General features: G+C 39.7%; 1 protein-coding gene across 5 annotated transcripts in view; it reads right to left on the reverse strand.

Annotated features, from left to right (window-relative positions):
• Positions 1–20,097, reverse strand: part of RBPJ (recombination signal binding protein for immunoglobulin kappa J region) — a 105,922-nt gene that overhangs the window by 84,399 nt on the left and 1,426 nt on the right. Inside the window, exon 1 of one of the 5 annotated variants that reach the window (XM_023757727.1) lies at positions 19,582–19,979. The exons of 2 other annotated variants lie outside the window; for them this stretch is intronic. The gene's annotated coding sequence lies outside the window, so the exon portion shown is untranslated. Of the gene's footprint in view, positions 1–19,581; positions 19,981–20,097 lie in introns of those variants that run through there. 2 more of the 5 variants (XM_023757725.1, XM_023757728.1) reach the window with 2 other exon arrangements.

The following is a 20,097-nucleotide window of genomic DNA, read 5'->3' on the forward strand; positions in this document are numbered from 1 at the left end:
CCAACTTTCTTTTTCTCCTAAAGCCCTTAACTCAATATTTTACTTATTTTTTTAATCTCTCACTAAAAGTAACCTCTATACACTTGCAGAGATTTGTGTGTGTGTCTGTTTTGACCACTTGTATATATTCTAGTGAGTATCACAAATCAGAATACATCACTACATTTCAGTCTGTCAGAGGATCCCAACTTGAGGGAAGAGTCGGTGTTCCACATTGTGAAAGGGTTGCCAATGGTGCTCTCATTGGCTGATTGGTTTCAACATTACCATAAATTACCCAGTTAATGACCTGAGCCCTCAGAAAACAGGTGAAGGCCTTAAGATGATTTTCACAACAAAACCGGTTTTGGAGAAAATACTAATAACTCAAGCACACTAAGTAAGTAAATGGTAGTGGGGTACCTCTTCCTCCTAGTATTCCTTCTTTACCAAGTAAAAATAATGATTAATCAACAATGGCTATATCAAGATAGCAAAAAAAGATAGAAATAACCAAGATAACTTTTTAAAATACAGATTTACATCTACTATCAGCAACAACCTCATCCTCCTTGTACATTTTGCCTCAAAATATTAGCAAATGACAATGGAAAGCAATCACAACTAGTAAGATATTTTAAAAATGTACTACCTAAAACACCTGTCACATCTCAGTATGTATTGAGTTTCTTATCTCTGGCAAGGTTTAAAGTCATGATTTCAATTCAGTGAAAATTTTCACTGAATTTAACTACATATGTTTAGATGCCTCTTTAGCAGTTTCTTATAAAATAGTGTAAGATTAAGAAGCCACATAGCATGAGGATAGACTGGTTCTTCCTGTCATGGTAGAAAGAGCTGAATAATGGCTTGGGGAATAGTATGGACATAAACCAAAATGTATTTTTCTGTCAGTAAATAAGTTACTGTATAAATATGTACAGAAAACATTGTTGAAGATATTGGGGTGGGAAGGAAGAACTATTAGGAAGAGTACAGATTGTGGGAAATTTACCATAAAGTTGATAAACAGTATAGATGGTTTTCTAATATGCCATAGTTTACAGTATTTGCTGGCTTGTTAATGAAATGCAAAAACTTCTAAGAAAATATCTACAGGAAAACACTGTCAAATATAAATTAATTCTACAGCTTAGTATTTACTGAGTGCCTTCTACATGATAGGCATTCTGCTATGGGCAAGGGCGGGAGCACTGGACAAAAGACAAGGCTGTTTTCAGGAGAAAGCTTCTTTGACTTCTTTAACAAAAGTAAAATCCATGAGAGCATTATCTGCTTTAACCAAACTAACACAAGATTTCTGTAAAAAGCTTACTGAGATCCGTCACACAAGAAACTCATTCATTTCATCTTTCATTAGCAAGCAAAGAAAATGACCACAGAATGGCACAAAGTACCACCAGGTGTTATGGATAGTTTTATAAAACAATATATCTTCATAAGATAAGGAGTGACCACAAAAATCTCTTGTAATGAACAAACGTTTGCTCTTTATCTCGTGGTAAAGCACTTAAAAAGGTTGTGAAACTTGACAAGTTACTCGTTTTTCTTATAATGTCCAAAAATTGATTGCTTTTCCTGTGAAGACAGGCAACTTCCTGGAGTATGCTACCTCGCAGTTATTTTTGTAAAATTAAAAACACTTAAGATAAGCCTGGCATTTAAACAATGGCTTTTCAGCTATGAAAACCACTTGATTTGTATAGAAATAAAATGAACTTGGAACTAGCTCTTTGAATGACTCCGTTACAAAGTCTTAACTAAGATTTTTAAAAATAATGAAGTGTATTCTGTATACTTTATCACAGTTTTTAAAGTAACAGTGATATTTAAAATACACTGCTCTCTGCCCAGCTGTCTTGGCTTAGTGGTTGAGCATCAACCTATGAACCAGGAGGTCATAGTTTGATTCCGGGTAAGGGCACATGCTGGGGTTGTGGGCTCAATCCCCAGTGGGGGCATGCAGGAGGCAGCGGATCAATGATTCTCTCTCATCATTGATGTTTTTATCTCTCTCCCCCTCTCCCTTCCTCTCTGAAACCAATAAAAGTATATCAAATACTAATAATAAAAATAAAACACACTGTTCTCAATAAAAAAAAATACTTGTGAATATAAAAAGGGTTTCTACCATTCTATTAAAAGTATCTTTAAAACTTTACCTCATTTTTATCACAATATTTTTTCCATTTCAAATTTCTGTACATATTCCAATGTGTGTATTAGTAAAGTACAACACTTCATTATAGTTTATTAATACATAATCACATAACTGGGGTACATGTTAACTCTCTATTGATATGTGTGAACAATTACAAGTTGAGCCTGTGATATAGTACAAACACAGAACAAACAGCTGCATGTGTTCCACAGCTCTGGCGGTATATGGATAAAGACCCCAAACACAGGCAACCTTCTTTGGCTTCACAGGAATCAATTAAATCCACCACCTCAGTTAATCACTAGACCCCAAGCAAATTTTTCAAAAGAATCAGAGTATAAGTATCACCTCTCCAAATAAGACAATCATTGTGAAAAGATTGAAAAGTTACATCAAATTCATGAATGTCCCCAGTCATAGCATTACTGAATGTGTATCCCCCACCCCAACAAAGCCCTTTTCATGCAGACTTTCCATTAATACAAGAGAAGCTACACAACGTTATAGATAAGGCAACAATAGGAGTTTCGATTTGTTTCATTTCACTTCCAATCAGCATCTAAAGAAGCCTATTCCACCTTAAAAAGCAGCATGGCAGCACCTAAGGCTTCTTTCCCAAATTCAGAGCAGTTACTTGTGAAAGAGTTGTCTCAACTTCCTCAACCCATGAGAAACTACATTATAACTCTCACCATTCGCTGAAATTGTTTTTGCCAAGGTCTCTGAAGTCCTACATCTGGTGAGCTTTTGGATTTGTCTCATTTGTCCTCTTTGCAGCATCTGACATATCTGAGCGGTTTACCTCCTTCTAGAAAGTCCTCTCTTCATTTTTGTAACACTACACCATCTAGGTTTTTGTCCCACCTCCTTTGTTATTACTTTTATTTTACTGGTTTCTACACCTCTAACCATTCCTTAAATGTTGATGCTCACCAGTGTCAGTCTACCTAACTCCAACTCTCCCCAGGATATTTAGCCCACTCCGGAGGTTTTAATTACCATCTAGTAGTCTTCAAGTATGTATTTCCAACCTTGATCTCTCTCTCCTGAACTGCAGGAACCACAGATGTAATGTATATACAATTGGCCACTGGATATTTTCATCTAATCCTCTCACAAGGGCCTCAAACTCAACATCCTCAAAACCAGAAACTTCTCATCAACACCAACTCAACACTCCTCTACTACGCCATTTATCTCAGTGGCACCTCATCTCCACAAATGACACCATCGCTCCCACCCCAACATGTGTAAAACACCAAAATTTTTTGCCTTCTTGGTAATTTTTAATAGCTCTAAGTCAAGATATATCTACCATGGCTCTATTCACTCTTACAACTTGACCCCAACCAGTGACAGTATTAAGGAAATAAAGCCCCATGTTACTTTTCCAAAACGCAATCTGTTTGTACCTATCTCCAAAATGTCACTGAGTTTCTTTGTAATCTCCTTAAGAAATGACTTCAAACATTTCTTGCTATAGGATAAATATAGCCTACAAAGTTTTTAGAATCTTAATAGTTGACTATTAAGTGTTTTTTAAATTTCAGGAGCATAAGTATGCATGTGTATTACCAATATGTGTGTGTGTGCATGTTTTTATATCTTCAACAGGAAAAGAAAAAAAACATTTAAAAAGTGAAAGATAATCCCACTTATAACAAAATCTCCACATTAAAGCTGAAACAATAATGTTGATTTTGTAATTGTAGCCCTTCCACACTGAATTCTCTACAAATATTCCTCATACACAACAGAAACCTACCTTTTATCCTAACAAACACCTGCCAATCCCTCAAAGCACTGGATAGACTGGTCATCTGACTAAGCAGAAATGAAAACAGCACACTGAGGTCAGGGCTAATGAAAGTCAAAAAGTAGAAGAGGAATCCTTGAAAGGACAGTTAAGGCACTGGTATCCACTACTAGGCGATTACTCTCACAAAAACAGACTACCTTCCCCAAGAGCACAGGAACTGTACATTACACTTCCAACTTTTAGAAATTGTGAAGTTCACTACGCCATTTTAATATCTACATCATATTCTATTACCAGGTGTGATTTTTCAAACGTATACCAAGTCGGTGTGATCAGGAAATCATCCAACATAAATACGAACCTCAGTAGGCACTGTTAGGAACTAGTGCTAGAAAAGCCATCTGTTTGATGGAAATAATATTTCTACTTCCCTAGTGATTACAGCTATCAGTGACAACTGTAAAATCCCAAGAGAAGAAATTTAACTGCCTCAAAACTTTAATTATTCATATAAACTGGCCAAGAAATTAAAGTTAAGTGTTACACAAAGGGCTCTCCAACTCCTTAATATTTTTCAGCTAATTATTCCATTGGTAGTCTACATCTGCTCTGCTAAAATTTGGTTATGAATCAGAAGTAATTCACTGGGAATGCTTTTATATCTAAAAGTGACTGTGGATAATAATTAAATTCACAAAAATTGTTATTTTTAATGTGCATAAAATCCTCCTGAAAATATGTCCCATAAAATAAAAGAACAGATGTGACTGTAAAAGTTCATTTGTTTCAACTACAATAAAAGTTTAAACTCTTTCAACCACTAGGAAGAATGAAGAATGAGACAAACTGAAGGACAAGAAAGTTAATTTTAAAAGCATATTTAATCCATAGTTTTTAATATCTTCAATGTTCAACAATTTATGATGAGGAAGTATGTTAAGCACTGCCTTTACAGATAAAGTAAATCTATTATGATAATTTAAATACATAAATAGTTCAGAGATCTGCAAATATATACTCTAAAACCTTCAGAAACACTGATCATAATGCCACATATACAATGATGGGTATTTTTTGGTTAGGGATTTTCATTTGTTTCAACTATTGTTCTTACCTGCCGCCACCCCTTTTTTAAAAAATAAACATTTTCTAGAATTCTTTGAAGAAGTTTAACTTCTAGATTTTTTGATAGGACATACCACAGCTCCCTCATTTCTTATAGCTCAATTTCAGGATGGTCTTGAATATCTCAGAGTAAAACTACTAATAATTTACAGTTAACTATTTGGATCTACTCAATAACATTGATACTTCTGAAATAAAAATAGGTATATGTGGTGGGCTGGCACGGCCATGGCATACTCAGCCCAATGTGGGGCCATATGTGCCGAGCCAGCTCAGCCAGGTTCGGTGAGCCTGAGTGGGGGCGGTGAAGGATTGAGAAAAGACAGACAAGAGAATGAAAGCTGGGAATTGGTGGGACGCTGCTTCTCTGATGGAGAGACAGCGCCATGGACTACAAGCCGTGTCTTTATTTTATAGCCAGATTCCATGAGGCAATGTAAGGGTGTGGTCAAGATGTTTACAGCATTCTCGTGGGTTTCGATCCTACTCAATCACATGCACCTGAACTCTATCAAGCCCACATTACTCAGACACGTGGGGCCACGTATTCGGACCATAGGTTCAAGCTTACAAATACGTATAGCTGTTGGCTGTAATTGTGCTGGAAGGGCTTTGCCCTAAAAGGTGGGACTTGCACATGGCCATGAGAGGACTGTGCCTTCTCATTAGTCCGAGGCTTAAACCTGTCCAAACACTGTAGCTGCTCTCCACAGGTATATGCAGTATGCCTAAAACTATATGTATGAGCTAATCACACTAAATAGAAAATATTTAGTTCCAAGCAACCCAATATTTATAGCTTTTAAACAGTAGCTATAAGACATCATCAGCAAGTGCAAGCATGAACAGTAGATGCTGAGAGCAAAAATATCTGATGACAGAAACCATGTCCATAACATCTTAAAATTTCAATTTACCTTTACACATATATGAATAATACGTTTAGTGAAAGAATCATTAAAACAATAAAGCAAGATATTCCAAATTCCTTCAAAGTAGCAGAATGATTGTTCCAAAGATTACCAGAATAGAAAACTCAGTTTATACTATCCTAACTCACCCCCCATCAGAACACATTTACCCTTAGGGATTCACAAATAACAAACATGGAATTCACTGCAACTGTGGTTACCATTTGTAAGCAGCCTTTCATTGCTCCAAAAGGCTCAGCATTGTAGATGCTCATCAGTTTTTAAGCCACATCCACAGCTGCTGCCTTAGTCAGAAAAAAAACAAAATTTCACAGCAAAAACTCTAAAATGACATTTAAACAACACTTTAACATAAAACAAAATTAAAAATACTCCAGTATAGTAGAAAGAATGTATCTGTAACACCAGAAATGTGAGACTCAAGTCATTCTGAATAGTAATACCTTTCATTTACGTGGCACAATAATTATTTTCTAAGCTCTTTGACACATATAATATCATACTTAACTTAAGGCATATATCAAAGAGGTAACATTTACACTGAAAAGGTGAACCAGAGATATCACCAAATTAGTGAACGGAATCTGTATCATGATCACCAGCCTGTGTTCTTCCTACAACCTCTCTTCCAAAGTCATGTAATAAAATGCAGAGACAAACTCAAATAAAACTGTTCTAAAAAATAAATTCGATTTTAAAAAATCCCAATTTCCTTTTCAATCTTTCCCTCCTGCCTCAGATCTATATTCTACCTGGATTGAGGCCAGGTACTACTCTGCGTAGTGGTACAGCCAAGCATGTGTTGATGGATGACTAAGGGTTAACCACAAAACTGGGGGGGAGGGGTGCTTAGTGAGGGAAAGAGCAGGAATGCCCAGTAGCAACATTACATACTAGATTATACAGTCGCTAGATGTTCATGGCAATTGAATTGGAATCCAGAGACATGTCCATGTTGATCAATGTCACCCCGATCAATTTAATTAAAAAAATAATCATAATAAAAAGTTTACCAGAATAAGAAAAGTCAATCATGAGAATATATGTTTCTGCAACTACTTTATGCAAAGGCTACTGGTTATTAAAAACTGTAGGAATACCATCTCACACCTGTCAGAATGGCTATCATCAACAAATCAACAAACGACAAGTACTGGTGAGGATGTGGAGAAAAAGGAACACTCGTGCACTGCTGGTGGGAATGCAGACTGGTGCAGCCACTGTGGAGAACAGTATGGAGTTTCCTCAAAAAACTAAAAATGGAACTCCCATTTGACCCAGTGATCCCACTTCTAGGAATATATCCCAAGAAACTAGAAACACCAATCAGAAAGGATATATGCACCCCTATGTTCACAGCAGCACAATTCAGCATAGCTAAGATTTGGAAACAGCCTAAGTGCCCATCAGTAGATGAGTGAATTAAAAAACTGTGGTACATCTACACAATGGAATACTATGCTGTGGTAAAACAGAAGGAGTTCTTACCATTTGCAACAGCATAAATGGAACTGGAGAGCATTATGCTAAGTGAAATAAGCCAGTCAGAGAAAGATAAATATCACATGATCTCACTCATTTGTGGAATATAATGAACAACATAAAGTGATAAACAAAAACAGATCCAGAGACAAAGAAGCATCGATCAGACCGTCAAACCTTAGAGGGAAGGTAGGGGAGGGTGGGGGTAGGGGGAGAGATCAACCAAAGGGCTTATATGCAGGCATATAGGCCTAACCAATAGACACAGACAACAGGGGGGTGAGGGCATGAGTGGGGGGGGGGGTATGGGGGGTAATGTGGGGAAAATGACACATATGTAATAACTTAATCAATAAAGAAATTTTAAAAAAAAAACTGTAGGAATGAAAACTTTTTTTAAAGGGGGGAAAAAAGAACAATGGGAAGTCATACCTATTGACACCAAGAACTACACAAGAAATACTGTTCCCATGTAGTTGAATGTGGCGGACGGCACGGCCATGGCATACTCAGCCCCAGGGCGCCTTATGTGCCATGCTCAGCCTGGTTCAGTGACCCTGAGAGGGGAAGGTGAAGGATGGAGAAAAGACAGACAAGAGAAGCTGGGTATGGGTGGGACGCTGCTCCCGGATGAAGAGACAGCGCCATGGACTACAAGCCGTGTCTTTATTTTATAGCCAGATTCCATGAGGCAATGTAAGGGTGTGGTCAAGATGTTTACAACATTCTCATGGCTTTCGATCCTACTCAATTACATGTACCTGAACTCTATCAAGCCCACATTACTCAGACACGTGGGGCCACGTATTCGGACCATAGGTTCAAGCTTACAACTATAGTTGTTGGCTATAATGTGCTGGGAGGGCTCTGCCCTCCAAGGTGGGACTTGCACGTGGCAATGAGAGAACTATGCCCTCTCCTAAGTCCGAGGCTTGAACCTGTCCAAACACTGTAGCCGCTCTCCACAGTTGAAGAGCAATATGATCCTATTTATGTGAAGGAAGGACAGACAGAGAATAATTTTTTTAATCATATATGCATGGAAATGCTTTCTGCAGAATTATGGAAGAATGCTGCACATCAAACTCTAAAAAAGACCAGAAGCAGGAGGCACTATTCCTTACGCTCTTATGCTCTACATTCACTCTTTGAGCTTGTTAAACAACATACTTAGAAATCACTTTGGGGGAATAATAAATATTTTTTAAAAAGAAAAACTTGAAAGGATAAATATACATTAAAATATTGTTAGGATTTCCATTAGGGAGGGAAAAAAAAAAACACACCGAAGAACATATTCCCAATTGCTAAGGGTTAATTTTCTAGTGGAAGACTACAGTGACTCACTTTACAGGATATATTTAAATAACTTTTGAGGCCCCGTAATACATATTTTTCCAATCAGAAAAATAATCAAGATGAGTGTTTAAGAAAAACTTCCACAAGACAGTCACTTTCCTGAAATAATTATATAAATAAGCTATGAAAAATCAACCGCACAGCTAAGCTACCATGCAAATTTAAATTCTAATGTAATTTAAAAGATACTTAATTTACCAATTGACAACTTTCAGGAGTTACAGCTAAGAAACTAGGCTAAGTGAATGACATGCTACTAAATCCTGTATGTAAAATGTATACATCACACTATATATCATGGAGGAAGGTCAGGATGAAGAATGGCTTGTTTACCAATAATTACGAAATAACCTTTGCAAGCTATAGCTATGCAGGCTATTTTAACATGACAATAAGTGAAGCAGCAACTCTCACTAATACAGTACTATCCATTTAATCAAATAATGGCATTCAAATAATAATGGTTAAAGCTGTAAGTAAATTACCAGAACTATCACTACTATCTTTCAAATGCTAAAATTCATTTAATTCACTTCCTTGACATTTGGATAAGCACAGATTTTTTAATGAATCCCATTGTCAAGAGAGTAATATTGTCTTGACATATACACTAAAAAAAAAAAAAATCACTGTATGAAAATCATCAGGTTCAAAACCAGCCCATCTTTCAGTATAAAATTTCAAGTTGTGGCCTCCTTCCCAATATGACAGTCTTCTTTTCTCTCAATCTCTTTTGTGGTTCCATTTTCTCTTCCAGCTGCTTTAGACACTCAGACAGCTGAAATTTAGTGCAGGTGGCAAAACTAAGAAACTAGGGGAGCAAAAGAGAGACTGGAGTGGACCAGATATAACTGAACCCTGGCAGTTCTTGAGGATAGGGGTAACTAAAGCACAGTGGTGAAGACGCTTGTAATGAAAACAAGTATAATCTCAAAGAGGCCACCCTGGTCAGTCAGAAATACAAGATAAAGAACACAAGCAGCATCAAGAACAGGAAAACAGCGAAGAAGGAAAAAACAGGCAGGCTCAGAGCTGACCGATTAGTAAGCAACACTGGCAGCAGCACTCCACCAACCAGGGCTCCGAGGCTAAGAGATTTGTATTCCTGGTTTAAGTCCCCACAAAATGGGGGGGGGGGGGGGACACTTAAAAAACAAAAAAACAAAGAGCACGTAACATTAAAAGGCAGCTGAGTGGTATAAACAAAAAAGAGTAAAAAACCAGCATAAGTCTCTCTCCAAAATCAAACCAGTAACTAGTTACTAGTACCAGCTCAGTCATTGAGTGTGTCTCGGCCATTAGCTAACTGTAAATTATTTGTGTCTGCTGTGCCTACGTGCAAATGAGTGGTTAGTGGTTCTCAACCTTCCTAATGCCGCGATCCTTTAATACAGTTCCTCATGTTGTGGTGACCCCCAACCATAAGATTATTTTCGTTGCTACTTCATAACTGTAATTTTGCTACTGTTATGAATCGTAATGTAAATATCTGATATGCTATATGTGTTTTCCGATGGTCGCGACCCACAGGTTGAGAACCGCTGCTAGAACATAAGATTTAAAAAGTCTTCTCCAGCTCTGATGTTTACTAAATCCAAGGAATTGAAATAATCAATACTTGTCAAGCAGGATGTAGTTACATTTTATGCTATGTCACTCCACAGAGAGAGCACAATATACCAGAAGTAAATAAGAGAACATAGAGACACAGCCCAGTAGCCAAACAGAGATCACTTCATCATCTTTCATTAAATCCGGTAGGAAACAAATTCCATCCCCTCCATCCACAGTCTTAAGAAAAACCATGGCCCTAAAATTTAACCATTAGGCTTCACTTTAAGTACATTTAGAGATAGGAAATGTAGTCACTTGTGAATTTCAATGAGCCTCCCCTTCAGCTTCTTTCCACAGGACATATTCTAAAGCCATTGTGCTTTTCATTTTTTTAACACACTAAGTAAGCTTTCTATTTGCTGTATATTTCATATTTAACTTCAAAAAGTATAGTCCAGAAATGGTAGAAAACTGAACATAATCTAGGGGTCAGTTTCCCTGGAGGTCCTCCATAGAAAAAGCAATCTTTGCTGAACATAATAAGCCTTATCACTTAAACTGAATGCCACCTAGTGGCAAGTGTATATACTAATATTATTAAATCCATGCAAGTCATATTCATCCAACAGGTAACATTCTGGCCCATTAGCAATTGCTCCATAATTATACAAGATAAGCAAAATAATGATCCTGTCCTTATGGAGCTCAATGACAGATTAAATAGATAATCAATATAGATACATTTATAAATTGCAGAAATATGTTAAATGTTAAATATTCAGCATTTATTGAAAAGCTAAAAGAAACAAATGTTAGGCAGGTTCTCCTATGTTATACCTGTTCACCTCACTCAGACTTTCCCATTTCTAATTACTTCATCACTAAGGTTTCAATTGTTCAGTTGTTCTTCCTTAGCCTATCTCATTCTTTAGGTTCCACTCCAGAAAAGGAAAGAAGGACCTACTACTTTCAGAACTGAACTAGGCATTTTATTTCCCCTATCTCATTTAATCCTCATATGAATACCTTGAAATGTTTTTTACTGTTTATTTTATTTTATTGTAATCCTTACCCAAAGATATTTTTTCCATTGACCTTTAGAGGGAGAAGGGGGAGAGAGGAGAAGGAGGAAGGGGAGAGGGATGGTTGGAGAGGAGAGAGGGAAAGGGAGAGGGAAGAGGGGAGAGGAACATCAGTGTGAGAGACACATGCTGACACTCTAACCACTGAGCAACCGGCCAGGGCTCCAAATTTTTAGACAATGTCAAGACTTAGATTAAGTGATACGCTCATAGCCACAGATCTATTTTAGAGATAGTGCACTGATTCCAAAGCTTCCTACACCATTCTGCCTCAAAACGAGCTGCTTTGTTTTTCCATTCCTGGGCCTACCAAGATCATATCTTGATCATATTTATCGTATGGTCTCCATCAACTCCAATGTATTTTACTACACTGTTTATATTCAGCCTCACCTCTTCAAAAACATTCAGTAACCCCTCCCCACCCCATATGAATGATATTCAAATCCTTAGCTTAGCACTCAAGGTCTTCTAAGAGGCCCCAACCACTTTCCTAGTTTTATTTCCTACCCCTCCCTATCAACTCCCATATTTTCTATGAACTTTCCTCCAGTTAAAAGATAATCATTTGCACTTCTGTTCTCACCAACATTATACATCTGATATAGCACTTATAATCTCTATTGTAATTGTCTGTGTACTTTCCACTAAATCATGGGCTTCACCAAACCATCTTAGCCATGTTTATATTAAGACCAGTATATACCAGTGTCTTATACCTATTAAGTGCTCAACCAACAACTATTTCTTTAATATAGTTATTAAAACAATTATAAAGGAGAACCACTAAAACATGGTTATACTCATTTCCTGTAACCCTTTCTTCATGTCTCAGGACCTCAATGTTTCTGCTTCCTCCATTTGCTACATAGATCAGGAGCTTTTTATAGAACTATATAATTTTTTGCATGAAAAATTTTCTCACACTCAAACCACAAGTTAAATAATTTGAAAAAATGTGCTGAGAACTATGGAGACAATAAAAAGTTCAGTGGTTGTCAGGGGGTAGGGAGGAGGGAGGAATGACTAGGCAGAGCACAGTGGACTTTTAGGGCAGGAAACAACTCTGTATGGCAGATATATTTGTAGATACATTACAAGGAAACGACTCTGTATGGCAGATATATTTGTAGACACATTACATATTTGACCAAACCTAATGAATACACACCAAAAGTGATCCCTAATGTAAACTATGGACTTGGATGATAATAAGCCTAAATAATAAAAGCCTAATATGCTAAGTGTCTGGTCGTCCATTCAACCAATCAAAGCGTAATATGCTAATGATATGCTAAGGCAGCTCAACCGCTCACTATGACATGCACTGACCACCAGGGGGCAGACAGCCGACTGGTCGACCAGTCTCTATGATGTGCACTGACCACGTGGGGGCAGACACTCCAACTGGTAGGTGAGCTTGCTGCTGGGATCCGGCCGATCAGGACTGAGTGAGACAGGCCGGACACACGCAGGAGCCCTCCCTCGGTCCCTCCCCAGCTGTCCAACCTCCCGCATCCCTCCCCAGCTCTGATCATGCACCAATGGAGTCCTTCGGTGCACCAGGGGATGTCAGAGAGCCGGTTTCAGCCTGATCCCGCAGGCCAGGCCGAGGGACTATACTGATGCATGAATTCGTGCATGAGGCCTCTAGTGTGTCAATATATGTTCATCAATTATAACAAATATACCACTCTGTTGGGGGATGTTGTTAATGGAGGAGGCTATTTATGTGTGGGGGCAGGGTAATAGGAAATCTCTGTACCTTCCCCTCAATTTTGCTGTGAACCTAAAACTGCTCCAAAAAATATGTTGGTCGATTCCCAGTCAGAGCACATACCCAGGTTGCAGATTTTATCTCCAATCGGGATGCTTTTGGGAGGCAACCAATTGAGGTTTCTCTCCCACATCAGTGTTTCTTTCTCTCTCTCTCCCTTCCTTGCTCATTAAAAGAAAAAGAAAAATCAATAAAAACTTTTAAAAAATATAAGCTGGCAAAATAAGGCAAGACCATAGTGGTTCTGCAGTTTTCCAAAAAGGTAAAAAACACTCGCTTCAATTATGCAAATGAGCTTAAAATTAGTATGCTCTATCTGGAGCAAGACTAGTTCCAAAATAAGTTGTTTATAATAACTAGAGGCCCAGTGCACGAAATTCGTGCATGGGGGGGGGGGGGGGGAGAGTCCTTCAGCCTTGACTGCACCCTCTCAAAACCTGGGATCCCTCTTGCAATCCAGGACCGCTGGCCCCTAAAAGCTCGCTTGCCTGCCTGATCGCCCCTAACCACTCGCCTGCCTGAACACCCCTAACCACCTCTGCCTGCCGGATCGCCTCTAACCACTCTGCCTGCCTCCCTGATCGCCTGCTTGTCTGATTGCCCCTAACCGCTCGCTGGGGGGCAGCCAGCCGGGGTGAGGGGCCGTGGTTGTTCTGGACTCTGGTCATTCTGGTCATTCTGCCGTTTCGGTCACTGGGCTATTATTATATAGGGTTTTTTAAATCCACGTCATTGGTTCTATACTTTATAAAGCAACTAATATTGTAGTTATATAACACAATCTTTACCACACTAATAAAACTCCAGGTTTTAGAAAGTTATAACCATTTTTCCTGGTTATATAAACTTTTTATGAGAAACTATTCTTATATACTAGAGGCCCGATGCACAAAAATTCGTGCAAGAGTAGGCCTTCCTTCCCCCGGCTGCTGGCACCAGCTTCCTTCCGGCACCCAGGACCCAGGCTTTCCTCCTCTGGCCGCCAGCAGGCACCCGGGACCTGGGTTGCTTCCCTCCTCCGGCTGCCCACAGGCACCCGGGACCCGGGCTGGCTTCCCTCTGGCCCTGGCTTCGTCAGGATGTCCGAAATGACATCCAGTCTAATTAGCATATTACCCTTTTATTATTATAGATTATATAACCTAATTAATGCAAAATGCACACACAAAAAATTAGTTCTAAGACCAAATTAAAACTTTTGAATATATAATAGGAAGCATGGGAGGGGAATTAAAAGGGTCAACTTGGTTTTCTAGTATATTTCATCTCATGTCTTCTTAGGATACCTATGAAGCAGTGTTTTCTACATCTTCTCATTTTTATGAAACTTAAAACAGTGTAAATATTCCCAAAACTGCCGTGAATATGACCAATCTGACTGAAAAGCTGTCATGCTTATCACCATGCATTGTCTCAACATAACAAACCTACACAAATATTTATGCAGATAAGTAATTAGTACCAATTATACAAAGCAAGCCATAGAGACTTCATTGCTTATTTTTCCCCATAGTATGTTCAGGAAATACATTACTCTTTTCACAACATTAGGATATCATTTCATTTCTTGGAGCAGAAGAAGGCCTAATGAGGCATACACGATACCATGATGTTGTGCCAGAACTATAGGGGCATCCAGAACTGTGGGCAGGTGTCTGAGAGATGAGCACTCAACATTCCTACATTATTACAGCTGTCCAAACAGAGAAAAAAGTAGTAAGAATCAGACCCCAAAAAGTTGGGGGTGACTCAATGACAACATCCGTGGTCAAGCAGTAATTTACCAAGTATGTCTGCTCAAAATGCAAAGGCACATATTTCAAGGGCTGCGGTCCTCTGCACTAAATACACTGCTGCCTTCCTAAAACATGACCCACAAACCACAGGTTGCATATTAAAAGTCCATCCTGAGCCCAGACTGTGAAAGGTTACCAGGAGAAACCAATCGTTATAATCACAATATTATGTAGAGTGCTTTGCTATATACAAATAACCTATACATCGTTTTAACAATTATAATTTCACATAGCTTACCATACTTGATAGTCACAATGTGCCTGCCAGATAAATATAACAAAATTATCATTCTCTATTTTATAGAGGTAGAACCTGAAGCTTGGAGAAAGTATCTGTAAGTAATCTGTCCACAGACCTTAGTCTCTCTTAAGATGATCAACTTATATTTGGTTCAATGGCATGGATCACCCTAAAATGTAATCTATAGTGTCTTAAGCCTATGCACCTAAGTACTTAAAACACTTAAAAATAGTGAAACCTTTTGAGAAATACTTGACAGTCAACCACTTAGAAAATTTGAAATTTAAGCTTGTCAGTTTTGTACAACAATACAGCATTTTCTAACAATCCAAAAGGAACTTTTGCCTAACAGTTTTACTATAATGTTTTCAGGGGCTATGAAACTGCCTATAGCTGAAAATATCCATTCCTTTGGGTACTTCAGCAATTAAATTCCCTATAGTATCAGTAACTTTCCTGCATATATATCAAATTCCGCCTCATAAACTATCCACTCAGCTGCCTCTCTTAATGAAGGCTGCTAGGGGGAGCCATTGAAAGGTTTTGTAACTTAGGAGTGAAGTGATCAGATTTGCTCTTCAGAAAGACTGTGGGGGGCGGGGGGGGAGAAAATAAAAAAGAAAGACTGTGTGGAAGGTTGGATAAAGGGGGGTGAGTCTAGAAGCAAAAAGAAGAAACTGCCAATATCTATAGTAATCCAGGTGAGAAATGATGAGAGCTGAACTGTGAGAGTGAGGATAAAGGAGACAGATAAAAGCAATTTTTCAGAAGAGAAAATTATCTGTTCTCAGTGATTAAAGGTAAAGGGTTAGTGTAAGAGGAATCCAAAAACCTGGTTCGGGGAACTAGTTAGGACGTGATATCATCTACCTGGAACAAAAAATGCAACAGGTTTTGATATATTATATAAATAAACAAATATATATGGAGGGAAGGAGGGAAAGAGAGAATGAATCCCAAGTGCAAGGGTCAAGTCTGAAATTATGGTCCTGGTTGTTAGAAAATATTCTTGAGAACAATTAACAAAGCACTCAAAATATAAGGTATATTGGCCTAGAGTCTAGTGAAAACATTTTGTGGTATTATTTTTTAAATATTACCACATGCACAAAAGTCACTGGAAGAAAAGCATCCTATACTTTTAGTATGTTTATTACATTTGAGTTCGACAGACCTTCAGTCTCTTACACAACACACACTACATACACACCACCCTGTAATTTATTTTACTTCTTCCTCTCCCTCTAAGCTTATAGGAGGAAAAAGTATCTGTTTTATTAGTGAAACTATCCTACATAATAAAAGCCTAATATGCAAATTGTCCCCTCAGGCAGTCGTTTGACAGGGAGTTCGACCGCTCGCTATGTGTGCTGACCACCAGGGGGTGACGTGAAACATGGCAGGCATCGGCAACGTGCTGCGACCTCTCGCCAGTTACCTGGGCCGGGGTAACGGGGGGGGGGGGGGGGGAAGGGTGGTGGTAAAAAATTGGGGGGTCTGCGGAGCTCGCTCTCACTCCCCCTGCTACCCTCCCCTGGAACGCCAGGGATCATGCACCAGGAAAGCCCCCACGCTCAGGTGCCAGGTGCCCACGCGGAGCCCACCCCACACCTGCACGGCCTCTTTCGGGTGAGCCGGGCCACAGCCATCAGGGCCGCAGGGGCCAGTAGGGCTCCCCTTGGGTTCGCACAGGAGCCGGTCTGTGAGGCTGGCCAGGAGAGAGCACGCTACCCACCCAGCTTCCATGTGGCGCCACTGGGCAGCCCAGAGGCCCATGCTGTGCCCTGGCCCACAGAGTCTGGCCATGCTCACCCCAGCTCTGCATGGGGAATCGGGTGCTGTGACTCAGGCAGAGGGGGTCATGCGGAGGTCCGGGGCCCAGGTGCTACCCAGGGCCCAGAGGTCAGCTGGGACCTGCCCTTCCACACCAGACATTTGCACTTCGATTGCCGGCCAGGCCTAGGGACCGCACTGGTGCATGAATTTTGTGCACCAGGCTACTAGTAATACATATTTGGGTGGTTGTTGTTTTTCATCCCACTATCACCAATGTGACTTACCAAGAACTTAGTTCATAACCTCCTACTTGACTTCCCATAAAATATGACCTACTTCACATCAGCTTAATACAGTAACAATCCCTAGACTCTAACCACACCTTTCATCTAAGGATGCTTTCTCCAAATCCTAAAGCACAGCAACCCTGTGCAGATGTGGCAAGTTGTTACAATTCCCATTTTACTACACAGTTAGGAAACTGGCCCAGGGGAAGTAGAGTAACTTGGAAATAGTCAAGAAGCCTGATGCCAAAAATAACAACTTTTAGTCAATCTATGAGAAAATACTCCCCCTAGTTGAAATAACATGAAATTCAGTACTAAGAGAAAGTGAAATGCAAAATGTTTTAAAGCCTCATTCTAGGTTTTTAAATTTTATTTTTAAAAATGACCAAATACTAGAATTAAGACAATTTGCAAGAACTTTCAAGCACACTCTTTTTCTCCCTAATACCTTTATCCATCTAGAGTGCCAAAAATGACTTAATAAATTACAGCTGGCAAGAGTGCCTTTTCTCCCAAACCATTTTTTTTCTTAGCCACTTAAAAGACATTGATAGAAATGTTAGTATAGGACAAGAGGTAACTTTTTAACAAATTTAACTGCTTAAAATTTACTACCTAGAAGAATATATTAGAATAGATCTCAAAATATTGCAAGTAAGCCTATTTTTCCTGAAAATATACTCTCTATAGACACATCTGCAATATGCTTAAACAATAAATTTAAAGCTTAAATCATCAATAATCAGAAAGAAAGCCTCCCAACAACAGTTCATGTGATATATTTTTACATTTGCTATTGTTTGATATAATTTAGTAAAAGCACTGTTTTATTTGGTCGCCATATGCAGGTCTTACACACTCTGGAAACAAAAAACACAACTTGATTTGTAAAAGTTGCTTTCATGATATAGGTGTGATCATTCTTATATGCACAAGTCCTTCCATTATTACAATACTTAACATTTACTTAGTGTGCAAAACAACAGTGTGCTCAAGATTTTACCTTCAAAAGAATGAATATACACTAAGAACTAGTAAGGGAGACAAATGATAATTAGTAAAAATCTATTCATGGAACCAAGACAGCAAATTTTTACTAATGCCTCACCTATCACTCATGAAACATGATTTCCTCTTAATTAAAATTCAAACTACCTAGTTCTAATCACAGCCTTCAAATAAAATGCTTTCCACTACACCACATTCCTCGCACTAAATCTTTCATATCCTCTACTAGTAGTACTTTTTGTGGAACTTTAGTTTACAAATGAAATGACGCTCCAAATGATTTTTATAGCTAACATATCTTCTGTGATCAACTAATAGGGTGGAAATCCTGGAAAATCTAATACGGTCTTATTCCCAGCACCAGGCTACTCAAGCCAAATAAATACACCACACCACCCTCCCCCCACACCCCACACAGAACTCCAAGCTTTTAACGCTACCATCACAATAAGCACCCTGAAAATGCAAAGCTCCTTCAACATTAGAAGAGCCAGGACATTAAGACTATTTATATGTACTTTCACTGCATTTCATTAACGCGTTCCACAAACAGAAACTGCAGTCTTAAGTACTTTACTCATCTCAACTCCAAAGATGGAGCGGAGAGGCTGTCATAAATCTACAGAGCAGCGGCACATAACTGTAAACTCTCTAATGAGTAAGAAAAAGTGGAATAATCACATCAATTCCTAAGGACGATGCCTTCCTTTTTCCTGACAAAGCAGGAGTTGCTGGTAAAATAACTAAACTCCACACCTAGAGTCTCCAGAAAATGCTAAAATTCTCCACGCCACAAGTTTTTAACATCAAAATTCACTTAACTGCTACCCACATACCAAATGAATAACCAATGTGGATATCTGAAATTATTCTCACACACCAACTGGAAGAAAAAAAAATATGTCTATACCTTGCGCCTCTTCTAAGCGTCCTACAATAATACCCTCAGCTAAGCTAAAGCTACACCAGCTGCCCTTGGCCTAGGGACGTCAGAAACCCAGGACCTGGGGGAGGAGGGGGCGACCAAGAACCAAAGACCCGATCTTTTTCCAGGGTTACTGTTTCCAACAAAACAACCACAGGCCCAAAGAGAGACGGCGAAGAGACCTGCAGACCTTGTAATCCTGAGAGACACTGGGGGAGTGGGGACGCACTCCCGAGAGAAAGGGGTGCGGAGGGGAGCAGCGCGAGGTGGAAAGTAAGTGTCCCCACGCGCCTTGCAGACCCACAGAAACCACTCACCCTGTTCTGCCCGCGCGGACGGGCACCAGATGGAGTGAGTCCCCGCCTGGGGCTCAGACAGCTCGGCTCGGCCGGCACACACAGTGGGGAGTGGATCAATCACCCGGTGACGGGAGGGGAGTGGGGGTGCCGAGCGAGAAAGCCACGGGTGGGGAAGACAAAGCCTCTGGGGGTGATCAGGACCCAGCAGGAAAGGAGAGAGGGGAACACATGAGAAAAAATTAAAAGAAAAAAGAAAAAAGAGCAATCTGGTGCCTGGGTCTGTGGCAGGTCACGGAGGGACCGAATAGAGAGGGAAACAACAAAGGGGCACCGGAGAGAGGACAGCTGCGGGGAGGTGATAGAGATGGGATGCGGGGCGCGATGGGTCGGACAAAAGCGGCCACGGCGGCGAAACAAAGGGCCGGGGGTAGAGACTAGCGGGGGCAACCGGGAAGACAAAGCGCCGGGGCGGGGCACGGGCCAGGCGAGGAGGGGCACGGGTCGAACCGAGGAACAAAGCTGCGCGGGGCTGGG

The sequence above is a fragment of the Myotis lucifugus genome, unplaced genomic scaffold, assembly GCF_000147115.1.
Source record: "Myotis lucifugus unplaced genomic scaffold, Myoluc2.0 scaffold_112, whole genome shotgun sequence".
NCBI classification, from domain to species: Eukaryota; Metazoa; Chordata; class Mammalia; order Chiroptera; family Vespertilionidae; genus Myotis; species Myotis lucifugus.